Source organism: Aquarana catesbeiana, linkage group LG04 (assembly GCF_042186555.1).
Source record: "Aquarana catesbeiana isolate 2022-GZ linkage group LG04, ASM4218655v1, whole genome shotgun sequence".
Lineage (NCBI taxonomy): Eukaryota > Metazoa > Chordata > Amphibia > Anura > Ranidae > Aquarana > Aquarana catesbeiana.
Genome location: NC_133327.1, coordinates 491,017,450 through 491,036,248, shown reverse-complemented (window position 1 = coordinate 491,036,248; position 18,799 = coordinate 491,017,450). Strand labels below are relative to the sequence as shown.

The 18,799-nt window shown below is 43.9% G+C and overlaps 5 non-coding genes and 10 pseudogenes across 5 annotated transcripts; all 15 read left to right on the top strand.

The window, feature by feature from the left end:
- The first annotated feature begins 13 nt into the window (after positions 1 to 13).
- On the top strand, positions 14 to 132 carry LOC141141729 (5S ribosomal RNA; annotated as a pseudogene).
- Positions 133 to 226: 94 nt separating this feature from the next.
- LOC141141662 (5S ribosomal RNA) lies at positions 227 to 345 on the top strand (annotated as a pseudogene).
- A 489-nt stretch (positions 346 to 834) lies between these two features.
- Positions 835 to 953, top strand: LOC141141687 (5S ribosomal RNA). Its single transcript, XR_012244192.1, has one exon. It is a non-coding gene; the product is annotated as a 5S ribosomal RNA (ribosomal RNA).
- Positions 954 to 1,251: 298 nt separating this feature from the next.
- Positions 1,252 to 1,374, top strand: LOC141141715 (5S ribosomal RNA; annotated as a pseudogene).
- A 95-nt stretch (positions 1,375 to 1,469) lies between these two features.
- On the top strand, positions 1,470 to 1,588 carry LOC141141653 (5S ribosomal RNA). Its single transcript, XR_012244189.1, has one exon. It is a non-coding gene; the product is annotated as a 5S ribosomal RNA (ribosomal RNA).
- Positions 1,589 to 1,682: 94 nt separating this feature from the next.
- LOC141141675 (5S ribosomal RNA) lies at positions 1,683 to 1,802 on the top strand (annotated as a pseudogene).
- A 94-nt stretch (positions 1,803 to 1,896) lies between these two features.
- Positions 1,897 to 2,015, top strand: LOC141142005 (5S ribosomal RNA; annotated as a pseudogene).
- A 510-nt stretch (positions 2,016 to 2,525) lies between these two features.
- LOC141141717 (5S ribosomal RNA) lies at positions 2,526 to 2,644 on the top strand (annotated as a pseudogene).
- Positions 2,645 to 2,751: 107 nt separating this feature from the next.
- On the top strand, positions 2,752 to 2,870 carry LOC141141665 (5S ribosomal RNA). Its single transcript, XR_012244190.1, has one exon. It is a non-coding gene; the product is annotated as a 5S ribosomal RNA (ribosomal RNA).
- Positions 2,871 to 2,964: 94 nt separating this feature from the next.
- Positions 2,965 to 3,083, top strand: LOC141141794 (5S ribosomal RNA; annotated as a pseudogene).
- A 93-nt stretch (positions 3,084 to 3,176) lies between these two features.
- On the top strand, positions 3,177 to 3,295 carry LOC141141649 (5S ribosomal RNA; annotated as a pseudogene).
- A 95-nt stretch (positions 3,296 to 3,390) lies between these two features.
- LOC141141710 (5S ribosomal RNA) lies at positions 3,391 to 3,509 on the top strand. Its single transcript, XR_012244194.1, has one exon. It is a non-coding gene; the product is annotated as a 5S ribosomal RNA (ribosomal RNA).
- A 93-nt stretch (positions 3,510 to 3,602) lies between these two features.
- On the top strand, positions 3,603 to 3,711 carry LOC141141714 (5S ribosomal RNA; annotated as a pseudogene).
- A 93-nt stretch (positions 3,712 to 3,804) lies between these two features.
- On the top strand, positions 3,805 to 3,923 carry LOC141141690 (5S ribosomal RNA; annotated as a pseudogene).
- A 94-nt stretch (positions 3,924 to 4,017) lies between these two features.
- On the top strand, positions 4,018 to 4,136 carry LOC141141676 (5S ribosomal RNA). Its single transcript, XR_012244191.1, has one exon. It is a non-coding gene; the product is annotated as a 5S ribosomal RNA (ribosomal RNA).
- Positions 4,137 to 18,799: the final 14,663 nt, after the last annotated feature.

Here is an 18,799-nt window from a genome sequence, read left to right as displayed (position 1 = left end):
GCCAAAAGAAGTTGCCTATGGCCACATCACCCTGAAAGCGCCAGATCTCGACTGATCCCGGAGGCTAAGCAGTGTCGGGCCTGGTTAGTACCTGGATGGGAGACCGCCTGGAAATACGAGGTGGCGTAGGTTTCTTTTTTTTAGTTTCGGACTTGCCCTGTTTTTTTCCTCGTTTCCCATCTTGGCGTTGCCAAGCTCAAGAGGGTTGAGCGTGCCGAAAGAGATTGCCTGCGGCCACATCACCCTGAAAGTGCCCAAATTCGTCTGTTATGGGAGGCTAAGCTGGGTCGGACCTGGTTAGTACCTGGATGGGAGACCACCTGGGAATTCCAGGTGCCGTAGGCTTCTTTCTTTTAGTTCCGGACTTGCCCTGTTTTGTTCCTCGTTTCCCATCTTGGCACTGCCAAGCTCAAGAGGGTTGAGCGTACCAAAAGAGATTGCCTTTGGCCGCATCACCCTGAAAGCGTCTGATCTCAGAGGCTAAGCAGGGTTGGACCTGGTTAGTATTTGGATGAGAGACCGCCTGGGAATATCAAGTGCCATAGGCTTCTTTTTTTTAGTTCTGGACTTGCCCTGTTTTATTCCTCGTTTCCCATCTTGGCGCTGCCAAGCTCAATAGGGATGAGGGTGCCAAAAATGATTGCCTATGGCCACAGCATCTGATCTTGGAGGTTAAGCAGGGTTGGGCCTGGTTAGTATATGGATGGGAGACCACCTGGGAATACCCGGTGCCGTAGGCTTCTTTTTTTTTAGTTCTGGACTTGCCCTGTTTTTTTCCTTGTTTCCATCTTGGCGCTGCCAAGTTCAAGAGGGTTGAGCGTGCCAAATGAAATTGCCTATGGCCACATCACCCTGAAAGCACCCGATCTCGTCGGATCTTGGAGGATAAGCAGAGTCGGGCCTGGTTAGTACCTGGATGGGAGACCGCCTGGGAATACCAGGTGCCGTAGGCTTCTTTTTTCTAAGTTCCGGACTTGCCCTGTTTTTTTCCTTGTTTCCCATCTTGGCGTTGCCAAGTTCAAGAGGTTTGAGGATGGCAAAAAAGATTGCCTACAGCCACATGACCCTGAAAGCATCTGATCTCGGAGGCTAAGCAGGGTCGGCTTGGTTAGTACCTGGATGGGAGACCTCCTGGAAATACCAGGTGCCGTAGGCTTCTTTTTTTAGTTCTGGACTTGCCCTGTTTTTTTTCCACGTTTCCCATCTTGGCGCCGCCAAGCTCAAGACCGTTGAGGGTGCCAAATGAAATTTCCCCATGGCCACTACCCCCCCCCCTAAAGCGCCCGATCTCCATTGATCTCGGAGGCTAAGCGGGGTCGGGCCTGGTTAATACCTGGATGGGAGACCGCCTGGGAATACCAGGTGCCGTAGGCTTCTTTTTTTTAGTTACGGATTTGTCCTGGTATTTTTCCTCATTTCCCATCTTAGCGCTGCCAAGCTCAAGAGGGTTGAGCGTGCCAGAGCAGATTGCCTACGGCCACATCACCCTGAAAGCGCCCAATCTCATCTGACCTCGGAGGCAAAGCAGGGTCGGGCCTGGTTAGTACCTTGATGGGAGACCGCCTGGGAATACCAGGTGCTGTAGGCTTCTTTTTTTTTAGTTCTGGATTTGCCGTTTTTTTTCCACGTTTCCCATCTTGGCGCTGCCAAGCTCAAGAGGGTTCATTGTGCCAAAAGAGATTGCCTATGGCCACATCACCTTGAAAGCACCCAATCTCGTCTGATTCTCGGAGGCTAAGCTCGGTCGGGCCTGGTTAGTACCTGGATGGGAGACCGCCTGAAAATACCAGGTGCTGTAGGCTTTTTTTTTTTAGTTCCGCACCTGCCCTGTTTTTTTCCTCGTTTCCCATCTTGGCGCTGACAAGCTCAAGAGGTTGGAGGGTGCCAAAAGAGTTTGCCAACGGCCACATCACCCTGAAAGCATTAAGTCTCGTCTGATCTCGGAGACTAAGCAGGGTTGGGCCTGGTTAGTACCTGGATGGGAGACCGCCTGGGAATACCAGGTGCCGTAGGCTTCCTTTCTTTAGTTCTGGACTTGCCCTGTTTTTTTCCTTGTTTCCCATCTTGGCGCTGCCAAGCTCAAGAGGCTTGAGGGTGCCAAATGAGATTGCCTACGGCCACAACCCCCCTAAATCACCCAATCACGTCTGATCTCTCAGGCTTAGCAGGATCAGGCCTGGTTAGTACCCGGATGGGAGACCGCCTGAAAATACCAGGTGCCCTAGGCTTCTTTTTTTTAGTTCTGGACTTGCCCTGTTTTTTTCCTCGTTTCCCATCTTGGCGCTGCCAAGCTCAAGGGGGTTGAGGGTGCGAAAAGAGAGTGTCTATGGCCACATCACCCTGAAAGTGCCTGATCTCAGAGACTAAGTAGGGTCGGGCCTGGTTAGTACCTGGATTGGAGACCGCCTGGGAATACCAGGGGCAGTAGGCTGCTTTTTTTTAGTTCTGGACTTGCCCTGTTTTTTTCCTTGTTTCCCATCTTGGCGCTGCCAAGCTCAAGAGGGTTGAGGGTGCCAAAAAAGATTGCCTATGGCCACATCACCCTGAAAGTTCCCCATCTTGTCTGATCTCGGAGGCTAAGCAGGGTCAGGCCTTGTTAGTACCTGGATGGGAGACTGCCTGGGAATACCAGGTGCAGTAGGCTTCTTTTTTTTAGTTCTGGACTTGCCCTGTTTTTTTCCTTGTTTCCCATTTTAACGCTGCCAAGCTCAAGAGGGTTGAGGGTGCCAAATGAGATTGCCTAAAGAGATCGCCTATGGCCACATCACCTTGAAAGCGCCCGATCTCATCTGATCTCAGAAGCTAAGCAGGATCGGGCCTGGTTTGTACCTAGATGGGAGACCTCCTGGGAATACCAGGTGCCGTAGGCTTCTTTTTTTTAGTTCCCGACTTGCCTTGTTTTTTTACTCTTTTCCCATCTTGGCGCTGCCAAGCTCAAGAGGGTTGAGGGTGCCAAAAGAGATACTCTATGGCCACATCACCCTGAAAGCGCCCAATCTCGTCTGATCTCGGAGGTTAAGCAGGGTCGGGCCTGGTTAGTATCTGGATGGGAGACCGCCTGGGAATACCAGGTGCCGTAGCCTTCTTTTTTTAGTTCCGGACTTGCCCTGTTTTTTTTCTCGTTTCCCATCTTGGCACTGCCAAGCTCAAGAGGGTTGAGCGTGCCAAAAGAGATTGCCTATGGCCATGTCACCCTGAAAGCGCCCGATCTCGTCAGATCTCAGAGGCCAAGAAGGGTCGGGCCTCGTTAGTACCTGGATGGGAGACCGCCTGGGAATACCAGATGCCGTAGGCTTCTTTTTTTTTAGTTCCGGACTTGCCCTGTTTTTTTCCTCTTTTCCCATCTTGGCGCTGCCAATCTCAAGAGGGTTGAGCGTGCCAGAGCAGATTGCCTGTGGCCACATCACCCTGAAAGCGCCCGATCTTGTCTGATCTCGGAGGCTAAGTAGGGTCGGGCCTGGTTAGTACCAGGATGGGAGACCGCCTAGGAATTCCAGGTGCCGTAGGCTTCTTTTTTTTAGTTCCGGACTTCCCCTGTTTTTTCCTCGTTTCCCATCTTGGCGCTGCCAAGCTCAAGAGGGTTGAGCGTGCCAAAACAGATTGCCTACGGCCACATCACCCTGAAAGCGTCTGATCTCGGAGGATAAGTAGGGTCGGGCCAGGTTAGTACCTGGATGGATGACCGCCTGGGAATACCAGGTGCCATAGGCTTCTTTTTTTAGTTCCGGACTTGCCCTGTTGTTTTCCTCGTTTCTCATCTTGGCACTGCCAAGCTCAAGGGGGTTGAGCGTGCCAATAGAGATTGCCTATGGCCACATCATACTGAAAGCGCTCGATCTCATCTAATCTCGGAGGCTAAGTAGGGTCGGGCCTGGTTAGAACCTGGATGGCAGACCGCCTGGGAATACCAGGTGCCGTAGGCTTCTTTTTTTTAGTTCCGGACTTGCCCTGTTTTTTTCCTCGTTTCCCATTTTGGAGCTGCCAAGCTTAAGAGGTTTGAGGGTGCCAATAAAAATTGCCTACGGCCACATCACCCTGACAGGGCCCGATCTCGTCTGATCTCGGAGGCTAAGCAGGGTCAAGCCTGGTTAGTACCTGGATGGGAGACCGCCTGGGAATACCAGGTGCCGTAGGCTTCTTTTTTTTTAAGTTCCGGACTTGCCCTGTTTTTTCCCTCGCTGCCAAGCTCAAGAGGGTTGAGGTTGCTAAAAGAGATTGCCTACGGCCACATCACCCTGAAAGCGCCTGATCTCGGAGGCTAAGCAGGGTCAGGTCTGTTTTTTTTTTTCTTCTTCTTTTTTTTCTTTTTGAAAGCAATCTTTATATTTTAATACTTTTTATTAATTTCCATATAAACATACAATTGATCACAGACTCTTATACAAATAAAAACATTTTGCCGATTCTCTGCCTCCATCATTTATAAATGCCTTATCAATTTTTTCCCCATCCTTTTGCTTTCCCATTCTTTTACCTCCCACAACCCTACCAGTATTACCCCCCCCCACACCCCTATCGGTAGACCAAGTAGAGAGTATGTAAACTGGTTCTTATAGTGCATTAGTTCCGGCAGTTGTTCAGGGTTGTTTTACTCTCCTTTTCCTTTCGCCCTTGCCCTCTATATTGCTCTCTGTACCGCTAAATCTCCTACTAAGACTTATATGGGGTTTAGGGGGGATACCTGACCATTGAAGCCAGGGCTTCCACATCTTGATGAATTTACTGTAACTACCCCTTCTAATATAGACTGTCTTTTCTGTCCACACCAGCGTATTTATTGTCCTAACCTATTCTGGAATGGTGCAAGGCACCACTTCTTAATAAAATAGTTAGAACAAATAGTACCATAGGCCTGATAGCAATGATATACGGGCAAATAACAGACAGGTTGATAACCCTACAAACGACCGTGGGTACAAGGGAGAGATGGAGGCTGACGTGGGAGAGAAAGCAGACGACCAGTGGAAAAGGATACTGGAATCTGGTCCGCTGGTGTCTGTCTCTCCGTCACAGCAGGCCTCACATCTCTTCCTGCTGCACAGAGTTTACTACATCCCCAAGAGGTTGCATAGGTTTGGCCGAAGACCGGATGATAAATGCCCCAGATGCCTGGAGACAGGGGACCTTATACACATGTTGTGGAGATGTCCAAAATTTGTAAGATATTGGTCAGAGATTGTAAAAACTATAGAAATCAGGTATAAACCCCAACTGGACATGGAGGCCAAGGTATGCGTCCTGGGTCTGACAGGAGAAAATACAGGGAATAATAGTACAACTACTGCCATGGCGAGGTGCCTCTACCAAGCGAGGAAACTGATAGCACAATCCTGGCTTTCAGCCCTACCCCCAACTCCGGAAGAATGGGTTAGGACAATAGATACACTGGTGTGGACAGAAAAGAGTCTATATTAGAAGGGGTAGTTACAGTAAATTCATCAAGATGTGGAAGCCCTGGCTTCAATGGTCGGGTATCCCCCTCTGAACCCCATATAAGTCTTAGTAGGAGATTTAGCGGTACAGAGAGCAATACAGAGGGCAAGGGTGATAGGAAAGGAGAGTAAAACAACCCTGAACAACAACTGCCGGAACTAATGCACTATAAGAACCAGTTTACATACTCTCTACTTGGTCTACCGATAGGGGTGGGGGGGTAATACTGGTAGGGTTGTGGGAGAGAAAAGAATAGGAAAGCAAAAGGAGGGGGAAAAATTGATAAGGCATTTATAAATGATTGAGGCAGAGAATCGTTGGCAAAATGTTTTTATTTGTATAAGAGTCTGTGATCAATTGTATGTTTATATGGAAATGAATAAAAAGTATTTAAAATAAAAAAAAAAAAAAAAAAAGAAGCGTTTTTGGAGTTCAAGGATATGTTTGCAAAAGACTCCTACGATTGTTGTCTAACAGACATTCACATTGCTTGGATTCAGACTGATCCTTCAGCACCTCCTGTTTATATCAAGCAATATTGTCTTCCCCTAGCTGTTACGTGGCAGAGATCATTAAGAATCTCAAGGAAAGGAACGTTATAAGATCAGTGCACAGTTCCTATAATAATCCTATACTTGGAAACCTTAAACCAAATGGTCATTGATGTTTATGTGCTGATCCCAGACAGCTAAATAACTGAGTATATATGTCCGGCTGGCCCGTGCCATATATTGACCAATGCTTGGTATGGATGCAAGGTGCTAAGTACTTTACTACACTAGATTGTGCTCAAGGATATTGGACTGTTAAGGTAAGTCCTAAAGACCAATATAAGCTGGCATTTACGTTTGGTAAGGAACAATACACCTGGAACAGAATGCCATTTGGTTATATCAATTCTGGTCATAAATTTGCTGTGTTTTTACATAAGGCTATGCCTGGTGCAACTGAAGGAGGACATTTGACATATGTGGATGATCTTCTGATAAAAAAGTACTATGTTTGAAAAACATATCCAAGACATTGGACATGTTCTTAACCAGCTGAGAGAGGCAGGGGTTAAAATTTCATTACAGAAAGCCCAATGGTGCCGTTCCAAGGTAAATTTATTAGGACATGAAGTTACTTCCGAAGGCCTCAATCCCCAAAAGAAGAAAATGGAGGCTGTAATGAAGTCAAAAACACCTACCAATATCAGTGAACTGAGATCATTCTTGGGTATGATAAACTATTCACGCAAGTTTATTGATAATTATGCAGAAATCAGGAAACCACTGTTGACATTACTTAAGAAAGATGTACCATGGATGTGGGGAGAGGATCAGGAGCAGGCCACGAATGACCTCAAAAGAAAACTCACCCAAGCCCCATGTCTGATATATCCAGAGGTGGGTAAATCTTTCTATCTGGAAACTGGTTTTACAAACCTTAGTATCAGTGCGGTACTATGTCAAAAACAAGACAATTTGAACAAAGTCATTGCCTATGCAAGTAAGTCCCTGTCACCCGTAGAGGTAAAATTTAGTGACTATGAAAAAAGCGTTACTCTCCACAGTCTATGCCCTTCAAAACATTAGAAGCTACATTCAGGGTGAGAAAATCATCATTGAAACCGCACATCAACCTCTACAATATTTACAAAGTGACAAAATAAGAGATGGTAATTTGTCAAATAGTAGAATAACTGCTTGGACATTATCTCTACAAGGATAAAAAATGCCCAGTAGCTCAAGGACTTTCCGAACTTCATGATTGTGCAGCTCCTTCTCATAAAGAAGAGCTGTTAGATGATTTCCTAGAGGAACAGATCTCTTCCCCTTACAAAGCATATGATGAGGATTACTGTGCTCTACTCTCCTGTGTATACATTGATGGTTGTGCTTATCACACCCTCGTAGGGGATGAGAGAAAACTAGTGGCTGGTATTGGAATCACGTGGACAAGTGAATTCCCAAATGTATCAGTAGGATTTAGCATTGGTGATTAGAGTAGCCAGGTGGCAGAATTAGCAGCTGTTTATAAGCCTGTTCAAATTGCTATAGAGCATTATATCACCAAATTTGTTTTAGTCACAGATTCCAATTATGTACGCAATAGTTTTGTCGAGTATCTGCCTACTTGGAAGAGAAATAACATGCTGCGGTCTAACAATAAACCTGTTAAACATGCCAAATTGTTTTATACCATTGACGATTTAGTCAGTAATAATGGCTTAACTATTTATTGGAAGAAAACTAAAGGTCATTCTAAAACCCAGAACATGGACATGGACAAAGAAGGTAATGATTTAGCTGATCAACTTGCCAAACGTGGTGCCATTAATGGCGGAAATGTAGATATAGATCATTTACTAGGAACGATACACATTGAAGCTGTTACTAGACACTGTCATGTGTATGCAGTAATGTTCGTCTGTCAGCTTACCTCTCCATGTGTTCTGCTTAAGAGGCCAGCCATTCTCACCTGGCTGCTTAAGTAATCTCTCCTCAAAGCATGGCTCCACCCCAGCCATCATCAGTGAACTCTATATTAACCTGTGCACTGCAAGTCAGCTCTGCTGATCAATATTGTGTGTTTGGCTTTCGTGTGCGACTTGCTGTGTCTTCTACGTCTGATTCCAGTTACCGATCTTGGCTTGTTCTTGACCATCCTTACCTGCTTGTTGCCCCGACCTTTGGCTCCTAACTATCCTTTGTTGTCGCAGTCTGCTGCTTCCACTCTACCTTCCTGTAGTCTACCATGAGCTGGGAGGCCCTAGGGGTCACGACCTGGAGCCAGACTGCAGCTAAAGCCATCCCTACCACTAGGGGCCTCTGGTGAAAACCCGCTGGCTCTTACATTCCGCACCCTGAGAAATCTCATGCTCTAGCTCCCAGTGTCATTCGTGTAGGTACTACAGGGTACCTGCTCCTAGAGCTTCATCCGCAGCAGTCAGCCATAGGGTCCACTACCTTGCGGTGCACTCCAGACCCCAACGGGGTGCATCTGTCACCTGGACTTAGGTGACCTGACAGACACAAAGCTAAAGTACAGACTGTAAATAATGTGGTCCAATGGAGCCAAGAATCTACTAGTGAGGATCCTAATAAAAGCCAAAAGGAAGATCGTATAATTGGGATCTTATATAAACACATTGCAGATCCTATTAGCAACCCCATTTCAGAGGATGATTATGCCCAAAAAGAGGACCTCTGATTATTAGTAAAAACCATATCACAATTCAGCATTCAAGATAGTTTACTAATGAGGACATCTAAGCATGGTATTCAACAGTGGGTGGTCCCTACTGTATTTAGAGGCCTAATGTTACAACATGCTCATGATGCACCTACAGCAGGTCACCGAGGTGAGAAGATTACCTATGAATTGTTACGCGATTATGCATATTGGTCTCACATGTTGAAAGATGTCCAAACCTATTGTCAAGGTTGTCTAGTTTGTGCCTAATTCCAACCTCAAGGTCCCACACATCATGCACCACTTCAGAGAAAAGGTTTCTCATTGCAATGGTCCGATATACAGATTGACTTTATAGGTCCTGTCACCAAGTCATCCAGAGGAAACAAATACATGTTAATGGTCACTTGTGTATTCACCAAGTGGGTAAAATGTTTACCGGTTCATAATAACACCGCTGAAACATGCGCCAATTTGCTTATTAACCATGTATTTTACAGATTTGGCCTGCCGTTAAGAATTTATTTGGATCAGGCACGACATTTTACAAGTGAGGTAATGTCTAAAATGTGGAAAATTTTAGGTGTCAAAAGGAAATTACACATTGCCTATCGGCCAGAATCTAGTGGATCAGTAGAGCACTATAACCAGTTCATTGTCAACATTCTAAAGAAGTTTGTCAAAGAATCAGGTAAAGACTGGGACATGAAGTTACCTCTAGTGCTCATGCTCATGGCTATTAGCACTACACCAAGTGCTGCTACTAAGATGTCACCCTTTGAGTTGACACGTAGGAAAATGGCACTTCCACAACATCTGTTGTATCGTGCGTCAGATCATAACCTGATCAATGCAGCCACAACACATCAGTATGTGGATAAGTCAGCACCTTCAACAGGCATTTGCTTTTGCACAGAAGAATCTTGAGAAAGCTGCAGTAAGTAATAAAACTTATTATGATCTCAAAACCACAAAGGAGGAGTATGAAACAGGTGATAAAGTGTATCTGTACAATTTTGCTCAGAACCAGGTAAAAGAAGTTTCTTCCATCTTGGAAAGGTCTGTACAATTTAATTGTAAGACAAGATCTCACCTGTGGTTTACAAAATAAGAATTGTCAAAAATGATGGTTTTGTGGAAAAATGGGTTTATGTCAATCAATTGCGTGCTTGTCATCCTAGGTCTCAATTGAGAATGCTGGAAGGTAATGTAGAAGAAGAGATTTGATAAGGATCTTACTAGAATGTGAATGTAATGATTTGACATTGTGAAATTCTCTCTCAACTTACAGATTGTCATATCTTATACTTGTACGCATTAATATTGATCATATCTAGCACAGCTAGGAAATATATCAATTGATAAGAATATGTATTCATACTATCTATTTATTTAAATAGAAAAACTGTAACAATCCAGACCAGATCGTTGATTGGTAAAGACGATGATGACTACCAAAGACACAGCGATCGTATGAATGGTGTTAATCCTTGATGCCCAGTTTCGAATGGAACCTATCATCAAACCGGGTCCTTCATCAGGAATCATGATGGAAGATGCTCCAGGACCCTTATTCACAGAAAAGCGAGCTTGTTTTGGAAGATCTTTGCGAAGAAACACCAGATGAATTACCTGTTACTTCTCAATTGAAATGGGAAGTGCTTCAATTTCACTTATTGCTCCAAAGAAAGTGAAGAATTGTTTCCTATACCATACATGGATCATAGGAAAACCCTTCGGATGGAATTCATTCATAGTGATGAAACATACCAAGAGAATGTTCACATTAGTATACAGACTAAAGAGATAATTGCATATCAATTACCAGAAACCGAAGTAATGTCAAGACTACTTCTTTTCACGAATATATTTCTTCAGGCCTATTTCCCAGATATGTCTAAGGTTGATCACCTAAATTTGTCAGAACAATAGAAGTTCAAAGAACTAAAAATAATGAATTTCTAATGGTCTAAACATATTATTTTTAAATAGGGTTCCATGAACAACTCAGAAGCCATGTGACTATATTGTATATCTGAGTTCATGGGTTTTGAACCAGGTCTTACAAGAAGACTTTAAAAACCTTGTGTTCTCTTTTCATGATTGAGAAAAGAGAATGGGGCTCATTCACAACTGGATGCTGAACTAAAATTTGTTCATTACAAATAGTTATATTAGCTATAATTCCTATTATATTATTGCATTATATTGGATTAATTATATGCATAATTAATTGAACAATGTCACATATTTTGGTTTGTGCAATTTGTTTTATAAATATATATTTTTTTATATATTCATATATATATATATATATATATATATATATATATATATATATATATATATATATTTTCATTACCTATAGTTGAATATTAATCATGGATATAGTAGTATATATATTAAAATGAATATAGCATGTTTGTAAGGCTATGAAAAGTAAAAAGGTATAGAAACTATACTTGTAAAATAACCATTGGGGGGTTAAGTACCACATTACTTACTAAGTACCACATTACTAACTCAAGGAATTTAAAGAAAAAGTAATTAGTGTGGGGTATATTTTCTCAAAACCCATATATCTCATGAAGAGCCACCAAGTCATAAGTTTGACATAAGTTTGACAATTCATGGTATTTTATAGTTTCTTTAAAAGTTTAGATCAAAGGTTATTCAGGAATTGAATTTGGTATGTTGAAAACATTCTAAAGTCAATATTTAATACCACACTGCCCCCTATTGATGATTATGTTAAAGTCGAAAATAACTTCCTCGATAATGTTGTCATGGTTACATGGTAAATGACAATTGACGTCATTAGCTATGTGTAAGGCAAATACACACCCACATTCTGGGCGGAATATAGAGTGGATACATATGACAGAGGGGGATTGGAGAGATGGAGAGAGAGCTGTAAGATTGGAGATATCTAGGAAGAGAACGATCCCTTGAGATACACAGATGACATTTTCTCAAACAAAAGAGCTCAAAAGTTTTGGTAAAGTATAGATCATATATTCTGTATGCAATAGACAGTAGTCGTAACGCCCACCTTCTCATCCCAATTCCCCAAGTCAGCCCCCTTCTTTCATGTGCCCTCTGGAATGCCCGCTCGGTCTTCAACAAACTAGTTTCTGTCAATGACCTTTCGCTCTCCACATCCCTTAATCTAATTGCTATTCCCGAAACCTGGCTCCAGGAATTTGACACTACCTCTCCAGCTGCCCTGTCCCACAGTGGCCTCCTCTGGACTCACTCCACCAGACCCAGTGGACGAAAAGGAGGTGGCGTCGGACTTCTCCTCTCCCCACAATGCACCTTCCAGGTTCTTCCCACACTTCCCTCCCTCTTCCCCTGCTCTTTCGAAATGGACCGCATTCGTCTTTTCTCTCCAGCTTGTTTGAGGGTCGCAGTCATTTATCGGCCTCCTGGACTGTCACGCTTTCTGGATGACTTCTCTGCATGGCTACCCTACTTTCTCTCCTCTGAAGTACCTGCCATCATCCTAGGTGACTTTAACATCCCAATCAATGTTAATACTGCAACCACTTCTCAACTACTCAACCTAACCTCCTCTTTTAACCTAACACCATGGACACAAACCACCATTCACTCCAATGGTATTCAATAATCTCAACCTCATTTTCTCCCATCTCTGCACTCTTTCCTCTCTCTGATCAAAACCTGTTTCACTCTCCTCGTCTCCTACCTCTAATGCTGCCAACCCAGAAACCACTACCCGCAGAAACCTTCGCAACCTCAACCCTTCCCTTCTTCATTCTGCTACTGATGGCCTTTACGACAAAATCGCACCCCTGTCCTGCCCAGACCTAACCACTTCCATCTACAACAACACGCTGTCATCCTCCCTAGACGTACTTGTTCCTCTTTCTACACGCAGAACCAGGCCCCATCTGCCGCAACCCAGGCAAACAGACGACACACCAGAAGTCTCAAGAGACGCAGCAGTGCTCTTGAGTGAGCATGACGTAAATCTAAATCCCTGCAAGACTTTACCCTCTACAAATAACTCCTGCCTCCACACTGCTAAACAAACCTACTACAACACTCTCATCAAAACCCTCTCATCCAAATCTCGTTAACTCTTTTCTACCCTTATTTCCTTACTTCACCCCCCACTGCCCCCACCCACCAACTTGCTTACCGCTCAACAGATTGCCAACCATTTCAAAAGTGAAATCTACATAATTCTCAATGAGATATCCAGCATTCAACTTCCTCCTCTACCCAACACAACAGGTTGAACACCGCACTAAATACTCTCTTCCTGCCTAGTTACCACCGATGAAGTTGATAAACTCCTCTCCATGGCCCACCTCACCACCTATCCCCTCACAATTACTGCGACCAGTAAACTCCCTAACCCACAGCTTCAACCTTTCCCTCTTCTCCGGCACCTTTCATTCTCCGCTCAAACATGCACTGGTTACCCCCATACTTAAAAAACCCTCACTAGACCCCACCTGTTTGAATAACTTAAGACCTATCTCCCTGCTCCCATTTGCCTCCAAGCTCATTGAACGCCTTGTCCATGACCGAATGACATCACGGACAACAACCTTCTCGACCCCCTACAGTCCGGCTTCCGTCCACAACATTCCACTGAAACTGCCCTACTAAAACTCACCAATGACCTACTAACTGCTAAAACCAATGGCCATTACTCCATACTCATACTCTTAGACCTCTGCTGCCTTCTACACAGTTGAAAACCTGCTCCTCCTCAGCAAACTACACTCCCTTGGCCTCTGTGATTCTGCTTTATCCTCATTCTCCTCCTACCCATCTCAGTGCACTTTCAGTGTCACAACTCCATCTCCTCTCTCTGTTGGGGTAACCCAAGGCTCCGTCCTTGGGCCCCTCCTATTCTTGCGCTATACCTCTTCCCTGGCCCAGTTGATAACCTCCCATGGCTTCCAATACCACCTCTACGCCGATGACACCCAGATCTATCTCTCCACTCTTCAACTCACCCCCTCGATCTCCTCCCGGATCTCAAACTTACTGAATGACATATCAGTATGGATGTCACACCACTTTCTCAAATTCAATCTTTCTAAAACTGAGCTTGTTATATTTCCTCCTTCCTGGTCCCCCCCCCATGACTTTACCATTAAGATCAACAGCACAACCATTGGTCCCTCCACACATGCCAGGGTGCTGGGTGTAATCCTTGACTCTGACCTCTCCTTCAGCCCCCACATCCAATTACTGGCTAAATCCTGCCGCCTTAACCTCTGCAACATCTCCAGAATTTGACCCTTCCTGACTAATGACACCACAAAACAACTTATTCACTCCTTGATTATTTCCCGCCTTGACTACTGCAACTCTCTCCTTAATGGCCTACCTTTATGCAGGCTATCCCCCCTTTAGTCTATTATGAATGTTGCTGCTAGACTAATATACCTCACTAACCGATCCGTGACTGCTGCCCCTCTCTGCCAATCCTTCACTGGCTTCCCCTACCCCACCGTATAAAATTCTGAATTGTAACCACAACATACAGGGCCATCCACAACATCGCCCCCAAATACATCACCAACCTCATCTGCAGATATCACCCAAATTGTCCCCTCAGCTCCTCCCCGGACCTCCTGCTCTCTAGCTCCCAAGTTACCTCCTCTCATGCTCACCTTCAGAACTTCTCCAGAGCCTCACCCACCCTCTGGAACTCCATGCCCTGGTATATACGATCATCCCTTAACCTGTCCACCTTTAGGAGATCCCTGAAAACTTACTTATTCAGGAAAGCCTATCCCACATCCACCTAACAACTGTCCCCGAGCCACCCCCATCAAATCATTCCCCGCATCTAGTACCTTTTGTACCTTATCCCTTTAGAATGTAAGCTCTATGAGCAGGACCCTCCTGTCCCTTCTGTATTGAACTGTACTGTAATTGTGCTGTCCCCCCTCTACATTGTAAAGCGCTTCGTAAACTGTTGGCGCTATATAAATCGTGTATAATAATAATAATAGATGGCTTAAACATAACCCCGATGGGGCCATTCAATTTTGGTAGTGTTGATTGGAATTGAAGGATTTCTAACTGCAGTATGAAATCTTCCTGATTCAGTTAAAGATAAAATATATATATATATATATATATATATATATATATATATATATATATATATATATAAATCTCACATAACTAATTCTAGTTTTAGTGAATGGCCTAGTTATGAGATATGTTTAAACAGGAGAACAGGAGATGCCTTAGAGATCAGTCTTTGCCTTAAATATAGTCTTGGCCAAATGACCAAGCTCTGTGCACCAGATAACAATTTGAACATGTGTTTTTAAGAGGTTGTATATGCAGATCTGTTTGAGAAGTCTAAAGCCTCGTACACACAATCAGATTGTTGGCCAACAGAGCGGCAGACTTTTGTCAAAGGGGTGTGTGCCTGCATCTTGTCTTATCTCACAATCAGTGCAAACAATTAAAAAATAAAGTCCAAATAAAATACACTGGTAAGAAACCCATGTGAAAGAATCAAAAATAGTCCAAAAAAAGAACTCAAGACAGGGTGAGTTTGGCAATCGCAGGTCTTGCAACCGCATGGAACCTCAAATATGTAGAACCACCACCAAAAGTAAGAGCCTGGCCGCTTACCAGAACCCCATGACCCCCCCGTTACAGAGGGTCTGAAAGGGCTTTTGAGATCCTAGTAATCCGGACTTCCCAGGGACGGAGATGGAGCAGAGATGGGAATGGAAGCTGGAAAAGGGCGTCAGGTGCTGGAGTAGAAATGGATGGATCCACAAGAAGGGGGCTCAACCCTCAGCATAGTGGTGTCATCATAGGAGAGGAAAAAAAAGGGAGGGCTCCCATAGTGTAAAATCAATTGGTAATTTATTGTAGAAAAAAACAAAAACACTCACATGTAGGTAAGACAATCAACATCATCAATCGGAAAAACGAACTGTGGCACCGGCCGGATGACCACAGATAGCTCGTCCTGTTAAGAGTACAGCGACAGTGGGAGGTGGCGCGATGATGCCGCTCAGCCCTACGCTGCGTTTCGCAAAAAAAATTGCGTCTTCCAGGGGCACGAGCTGCTCATCGCAACACCTCCCTTAAATAGTAAGTAATAAGCCTCACCTTGGAATCCCCCACACCGGACTTCCGCATTAGCCTCGAGCGCATAAATTGCTAGTGCGCATGTGCGGAAGAGAATTAGACTTCCTAGGGAGCCTAAAGCGTCCCTGAACTCAGCGCTACCGCGCATGTGCGGACCCATTCAATGTCACGTCGGAGGAGAGGTACTGCCCGCTCAAGGGAAAGAACGTCAGATCCCCGCGCGCACGCGCGAGAGCCCGACGCTAGCCTCCACACACAACATGCAAAGGGGCAACCCCACACACAGCGCAAGTGGGAGCCGAGCAACAGGAGACACAATGTGCAAAAAACGGGGAATGGCACAAGCCAAAAGCCAAAACAACCCTGTGTGCAAAAAAACGTCCCAAACAACATCACCAGATCCTTGCCAGTCGGGTCACTCTCCCAAAGAGAACCCCCACAGCGATCCTTGGTGTTGCCACTTAGATGTTGATGGAACTAGGGGAACATGTTGTTGTAAATTAAATATAAGATATAGCAAATCTGTATGAATGAGTTTACTAAATATGAATAACATGTATTATAGCAGTCTGGGCGTGAATGGTGACACGCGCCAGCTGAACTAAAATTGTGTTGTGAGGGGACATGAGCCACTTACAAACAGCGACCTCTAATGGCCATAATAAAGATATACACCCTCAGTCCCAGACTTCTCCTGCGTGAGATAGTCAGATGGCTATGATGGCTATATGGGTGAGCGTAAATAGATGGATACAAGTAGATAAGCCTAAAAAGGCGTGAATGAATCATAAAATATTTTGTATAGCAACATTAGCATATGTCCAATTAAAACAACTCCCCAACTTAAAAACTAAAAATAAATATAAAATTTATGGGGCCTGAGTGGTGACACATATAGGCACAACCTAAAAATGGTCATAAGGGGACATAGAAATATGAGTCCCTGATGTAGCGACCCCTAGTGGCCATCCTGAAATCCTCATGTAACTTAAAAGTAGATATAAAATACCTATGTGGGTACATGGAAAAAGAATTTAAATCAAAAATAAAGTTAAAAAATTTTTAAATAATTATAAACTCTACAGGTACTGCAGTCTTGATCTAAACCCTAGTCACAGGGCATATCCGGTGGTCCGGAGAGGGGATCCAAATCAAAAAAACTCCACAAAAATATTCTAGACATTAAATAGAAAAAGGAGCCATATAAAAGGACATCCTTAAGTCAGGCATTATTAATGAAGGCATTAATATCAGTGTCTACGTTCATACCATGTGGTACATAACTTTTTGACCTTGTATATCCAAGACATCTCTGACTTTGAAATCTCCCTGATCAGTGAGCTACCCCGCCAATGGGGTTTATATTTGTCTATGCCCACAAATAATGTCTTGGAAGGGTCCCTATCATGGCATTGATCGTAGTGTCTGGAAACAGGATGTTTATCGTACCCTCTTCTGATATTTCCTATGTGTTCGTTTAAACGAACCCGTAGGGCCCTTTTAGTCCTCCCTATATACTGGAGACCACATGGACATTGTAGGAGATAAACTACCCCTTCAGAACTACAAGTAATGAATGGTTCAATGTCGTGTGAGTCTCCAGTACTGGTGGATATGAATGACGTGATACGTTTTGATCTGTTGGCATTTAGGGAGCACACCTGACATCTCCCACATCTATAGAACCCTGTTAGATTTTGCAGGAAAGATCTATTTTCCCGTGGAGGGTCCTGGACTGTAGGTGCTATCTTATTTCCCAAGGAGGCTGCTCCTTTAAAGATCACCCTGGGTCTTGGTGGTAAGAAGGCTTTAAGAGTCAAATCACTACCAAGAACATGCCAATGTTTTTGTATTAGTTGTTTGATAGCTCGATGTTGTACTGAATACGTAGTAATAAACGGTATAGTCTCCAAAACCTCATTCTTAGGTCTGGTAACTTCAGTTAACAAAGTGGCTCTATCCCTGTCCCTTGCCAATTTCACGGCCTGTAAGAGGGAAGAGCGGTCATATCCCTTCTCTAGGAATCTTCCTGTTAAAGCCCTTTCAGACCCTCTGTAACGGGGGGTCATGGGGTTCTGGTAAGCGGCCAGGCTCTTACTTTTGGTGGTGGTTCTACATATTTGAGGTTCCATGCGGTTGCAAGACCTGCGATTGCCAAACTCACCCTGTCTTGAGTTCTTTTTTTGGACTATTTTTGATTCTTTCACATGGGTTTCTTTCCAGTGTATTTTATTTGGACTTTATTTTTTAATTGTTTGCACTGATTGTGATATATTATTGCACTGATGATTTATGTTTCATTGATCATTTTTGTGATCTGTTTGCACTGATTGTGATATATCACTACACAGATGGTTTATATATTCACTGATATTGTATCTAGTGCTCTTTGTGTGACGAATTTGGCCACACATATATCCATATAGCGCGAGTCATTCAATTTTCTCTTTTGTTCATTTATGTGTTTGTGTCACATTTAGACATCGCTGCTCTTTTATTATAATTTTAGACACTTTGAAGCGCAATTTTTTTATATATATTTTTTCTGTCACTTACTACACATAAGTTTAATTGCAGCTCATAATACCGGGTTCAACCAGCATGGATATTTTTGAGTTTCGGGCCAAAAGAGTGGTAGACACTTCAGGTGTGTTTGATTCCGCTCCGTTGGCTCCAGACTCAGGGATTAGTGGCCTTTTCATGAGATTAAAGAACTTGACCACCTCGGAGATGCATACCCAGTGGGACATCGCTTTCCTCGAAACTTACATCAAGGAGGCCATGGTCCCTCGGAGTTTGCGATGGGAGGTCCCCCCACAGAAAGGGGACCCTGACCTTGAAGGTTGGGTCAGGTTTTTTAATGATGCAGGTCTTGGCTTGCTCCGATTCTTGATCCAGAGGAAGGGTGAAAAACTCCTCCGCTTGGATGCAGAAATCAAGACCATTAAGGAACAGCTAACCCCTCACATTAATAGTGAAGATTATAAAGAGCAATCTAGGGGTCTCCTTAAAACTCTAGAAAAAGAGGATAAGGATCAGAAAGCCAAGAAAAAGAAGAAATACATCAGAGACAAACAAGACT